This window comes from Myotis brandtii, unplaced genomic scaffold (genome assembly GCF_000412655.1).
Source record: "Myotis brandtii unplaced genomic scaffold, ASM41265v1 scaffold99, whole genome shotgun sequence".
Classification (NCBI taxonomy): Eukaryota; Metazoa; Chordata; class Mammalia; order Chiroptera; family Vespertilionidae; genus Myotis; species Myotis brandtii.
In genome coordinates, this window is record NW_005372121.1 from 1,691,390 (window position 1) to 1,696,987 (window position 5,598).

General features: G+C 37.7%; 1 protein-coding gene across 1 annotated transcript in view; it reads left to right on the top strand.

The window, feature by feature from the left end:
• The window catches only part of MEGF6 (multiple EGF-like-domains 6), a 611,514-nt gene that overhangs the window by 450,787 nt on the left and 155,129 nt on the right, over nucleotides 1-5,598 (top strand). The window lies entirely within an intron of this gene.

Genomic DNA, 5,598 nt, shown 5'->3' on the forward strand with positions numbered 1-5,598 from the left:
CGACCACTGCCCTAGACAAAGGCATTCTCTCTCTCTTTCTCTCTCTCTCTCTCTCTCTCTCTCTCAGTATCACATAATCTTGTGTTGCCTTAATAATACATTATAGCATATAGATGTGTGTAATTGGAGTTCAGACCAAATGAAAGACACTAATGGTCGCATAATTAACAATTTCATGTGGAATATTTTCCATACCTTTCCTGTTGGCTTCTGACACTGCTAACTGCTCATTCTTATGACTTCCTCTTCTCTTCTGACAGCACAATTTCCACCTTTAACTGCTGCCTCTCTGTACCAGGATTCTGACTTTTGCTCATCTTCTTCCCTTGCTGTGGACTGAATTGTGCCCCCGGCCCAAATTCACACATTGAAACCCAAGAGTATTTGTAGATGAGGCCTTTAGGAGAGAATTAGGTTTATATAAGCTCTTGAGGGTGGGGCCCTCCCATGAGATTAGTGCCAAATAGGAGAGATATTAGACACAGGGGTTCTCAACATGTGGGTCGAGACCCTTTCACAGGGGTCGCCTAAGACCATTGGAAAACACATATATAATTACATATTGTTTTTGTGATTAATCACTATGCTTTAATTATGTTCAAATTGTAACAATTAAATTGGGGGTCACCACAACATAAGGAACTGTAATAAAGGGTCGCGGCATTAGGAAGGTTGAGAGGGTTTGTTCTCTCTTGTCTACCATGTGAGGATGAAGTGGGAAGGTGCTGGCTGAAGCCAGGAAGAAAGCTCTCACCAGAAACTAAACTCTGCTAAAACCTTGATCTTGGAATTTCTAGCCTCCAGAAATGTGAGAAAATAAATTCTTATTGCCTAAGCCACCCAATCCATGGTATTTTGTTGTGGCAGCCTGAGTAGGCTAATATAATCATCTGCTTCCTTTATTCACCCCTTCTGTAGCCTGTCTCCTTTTACTTTTGTCCTTCTAGATAGGTCAATACATATAAAATACCAGTATCTGATAAATATTAATTGTTAGCTACTATTATAATTATAATAGAATATAAACAGATCTAAGGACTTTACCTAGATGGATTTGCTTGTTGGGGAAATATTCAATCTTGTTACAGTATTTCTAGCTTTTGGACCTTTGCCAGTATTTTCTATTACAGAATATACTATCCTTTGATAGCTTTTAATTGGTGATTTTGTCATTTTTGAGAGGCAGACTTTAATATAAATAATGATAATGTAGATTATATTCCTATAACCAGTGGATATTTTAACAGCCTGGAGCTAGATACCAAAACAATTTATATTACCCCCCCCCTTTTTTTCAATTTAGCTATGTAATTTGCATTTTAACTACCTTGTAAGATTTTAGATATAATTTGATATACTTCACAAAACCTTTCTTGAATTTCCAGTTTTAATAACAACCTTATGCAACATGATCAGCTCAAATCTCCATTAACAATCATGTCCTTCTTCTGATGTATTTTTTGAAATCAGCCTTCCCAGAGGAGTGAAATAATTAAATGATTGAAAGTTGTAATGCTTGCATAGTTCTCTTACTTCTCTTTCATGCCTTCAGTACCTAATTTTATTAACATATGCACTCACAAATAAACAAATGAAATCACTGATATCTGTCCAGAGAAGCCTCAGATAAACAACATTTTAATTATTTTAGTTTATGATATAAAAATCCTTCATTTACAGTTTCTGGGAATGGTCAGGGTCTGTTTTTGTTCAATGGCCCCTTTTTATTCTCACAAATGAGGAGGGGAGCGGATAGACTGGTTGCCTGGAACTGACAACCAAAGATTTTTCTGTGTGATTAAATGTTCAACATAGTAGAGTCAGAGGTCATATTTTAATTCCAAATAAGCAGACGTTAGGTGGCAAGATGAAGGCAGCACTACAGTCTAGAAGCTTTGTTAAATGAAGATATTCTTAGTAAAACTTTGAGCTTGAATACCTTTCTTATATCAGATTTTTATGAGTTTCACATTTTAAGACAATGGCAAACTTAGAAAAAAATTGAGTAAAACCTTTAGATGTGTTGGTCTTCGCACAATGGATTCTTTTGTTTTTGATCTGTGTTCTGATTAGTGATGTCTACGTTTTATTTGATAAAAGGAACAGATGATTCTTTCCAGGGAATGCAAAGAGATTGCCCTCAAACTAGAGATGAAAGAGGTTAAAGACTCACTGTAACTACCTTTCAATTAGTTGCATTATTTATGAAGACAAATTAGAAAGAGAATTCACTACAGATGACAGCTGATGTCTTGAATAGGGCTATGTCAGGTTAAAAATTGTTTAGTTTGTCAGACTGATGGCATCTCTCAGTCATTATCAGATTCATCACCCTCACACTATTAGATAGTACATTTCATTCCCCAAAGTTAAATTTAAGGAACACTCCCCTTTGCCCTCCTCATCACCGATCTGTGGTCTTGCAAAAAATAAATTTCTCAAGTTTTTATCCAGAATGTTGATTATTAGCCCCCTTCAAAAACTTTTTCAACTACTTGGTTATTAGGAATGCATTTAAAAAGGTTTCTTTTTTCTACAGTTTGCAGAGTTGGGAAGGTAGGACTGATAGTTGTCTGAATTCTACTGCACCAAAGAAGAGTGTGTGGCCTAGGCCCAGTTTCTTAGTCTCTCTGATCTTCAAAGTCTATATCATCTCTCTCCCTGTCTTTCTATCTGTATATATACCTAATATAATGATTAATTCACAAACATCAATATTATACATCATATGAAGAAACATGCCTTATAAAGAGGAGTATGTGCTAGAATGGTTGCCTATAGGGAATTGATTGAGAGTAAATTCTGGAGCTAAAACTAAAACAAGAGTGGTCTTTCCAAGGACTGGGGAGTGATAGGAAGTTTGCTTGAACTGAGCAGTGTGATGAAGTTTAACTTCAGTTTTGTATCTGAAGTTAAAACAAAATGATGAAGCATTGGTATGGTAGCCATTACCTTTTCTTTTCTTCTTTATGTGAAAGTATCTTCACATGTTTTTCTTAAGAATAATATTTAGGATATTTTTCTAGTATCATTTATAAAATATTTTTAAAAGTAAGACTTTTACATTATATATTGTATCAAATAATAAAACCCTAATAGTAATTAATAAATAACTTTAATGTTTTCTAGCTAATTTCACAGTGTAATACAGAATACCCATTGTGTAGGATAAACTTAAATATGAAGAGATTAAAATAGTATCTGACACATAGTGAATGCTCAATAAAGGTGGCTTAAATCAATAATTTATGATTATATATATATTATATATATATATATATAATTTTCCTTATATTATTTTCCTGCAGTTAGAGCACCCCCTCAATACTCAGCGATAGAGAATGGGAGATTCTGAATTATGTGCAGCCAGAACTACAAGAGTTTAGCTTTCAATTACTCATTTTTGAAAATATGGCATGGGGTCAAGATTGTGAGGAAAGTAATGCAAATCTGAGAATAGGATGTTTAGAAAACAATATTAACAATATTAACTTTACCATACCTATTCCATAAACAAGCTGTGTGACTTTGAGTTAGACCCTTAACTGTGCGATAACTCAGTTTTCCATATAGAAGGGATAGTAAGGAAAATTTACAGAACAGATGAAATCCTTACTGCAGTGCCTGAAACAGAGCAAGCACTCAATTAAGTGTTAGCTAATATTATTAATATTAATTCTATACCTGCAGTTAGCTGTAGTCATGGGACTAATAAAGGTATGGAAGGTCAGACACTAGACACTATGGGTATCGACTTGCTTTAGTGATCAGATATGGCTTTTCGTGGCTAGGTTTTTAACAAACATACATTCATTGGTTCTTTTAACAGCTCCCTGCTTCACTTTTTTTTTAGTGCTTTTAGATTTTAGAGCAATATTCACAACTATATTTTCACTGTATGGTAAAATATTCCCACTCTCATTTATCACTAGGTTGAAGATGTATCTTCCTCTTTTCCAAAAGTATTGGAGACAGCAAACTTCAGGGAGCTTATGTATTTTCACAGGGTACAAAGTGCAAAAAGGTAGTAAACATAAACTGGTATTGCCTATATCTAAAGGAAGCAGAAAGATTAAGTGCTTGCACTTAATGTGAGCACACAACTTAAATCCCAGTATAGATTTCTGGATGCTCATAAGAAAAGAGCCACATGGTTTCAGAGTTTGCAGTTTCTAACAATAATCATAGAGAAAAATTTCATTCAGAATTAAGTGATTTCATAATCCATTACTGAATATATATATCTCTTATCTTTCAGAGAAAACAGAAATCCTCAACTCAGAGACCTCCCCACTTTTACTTCTAGCCAGAAACTTCAGTATTAATGCTCAGCTCTGTTTGTTTTACTCCTCACTCAAAGAAAAGGTGCTTTGCTGTTATGTTATTCCCATCTGCTCTCCATTTATAACCTTGCTCCTAATTTTATATCCTCCTTTGTCCTCTATCATCAACCTCTCTCTATCTTAAAACAAAACTCCTCCATAAAATTAATTTTTCCAGGGTTATCCATAAACTATTGACTGTTAAGTTCACAGAGCACTATTTGGTCATATTACTTAATATCTCAAAAGTAATTACCTCTCTTTTCCTCTCAACATTCTCTCCTCCTTGTGTTGTAGGACACTACTTTCTCTTGGCTCTCTTCCACCTCTATGATGAGTCCTTAATCTCTTTCATGTTATTCTTTGCCCTCTGCCTACCTCCAAAATTTTGATGATCTGTAGCATTCTGATATTGGCCTATTCTCTGCTCTCTCATGGTTGATCTTTCTAGCTTTCAAATTTTTAAATTAGTTAGAGGTGAATGATGTCCAAATCAGTATTACTAAATCAGATCACTTTCCTTATTCTGTTGACCAATAGATCTAGCTTGAGCTCCCCACCCCCATGGAGAATATCCTCCAGCACTGGAAACTTAGTGGACTTAACACTAAATATATTTTCCTTCCCTCTTCATCCTCAACTTTCCTTCTCTTTTATTCCTCCACTAGAGGCCCGTTGCATGAAATTCGTTCACTGGGGGGAGGGGGGGTTCCTCAGCCCAGCCTGCGCCCTCTCACAGTCTGGGAGCCCTTGGGGGATGTTGGACTGATGGCTTAGACCCCGTTCCCCTGGGGAGTATGCCTAAGCCATCAGTTGGACATCCTTAGTGCTGCCATGGAGGCGGGAGAGGCTCCCACCACTGCCGCTGCGCTCACCAGCCATAAGCCCAGCTTCTGGCTGAGCAGCGCTCCCCCTGTGGGAGCACACTGACCACCAGGGGCAGCTCCTGCATTGAGCCTCTGCTCCCTGGTGGTCAGTGCACATCATAGTGACTGGTCGTTCCGCTGTTCGGTCGATTTGCATATTAGTCTTTATTATATAGACTAGAGGCCCGGTGCACAAAAATTTGTGCACTCGGGTGGGAGAGGGGGTCCCTCAGCCCATCATGTGCCCTCTCGCAGTCTGGGACCCCTCAGGAGATAATGACCTGCTGGCTTAGGCCTGCTCCCGGGTGGCAGAGGGCAGGCCCAATCCCTAGGTGCAGCCCCTGGTCGGGCTCAGAGCAGGGCCGATGGGGGAGTTGGAGCTCTGCCCCCTGTCATGCACAGAGCAGGGC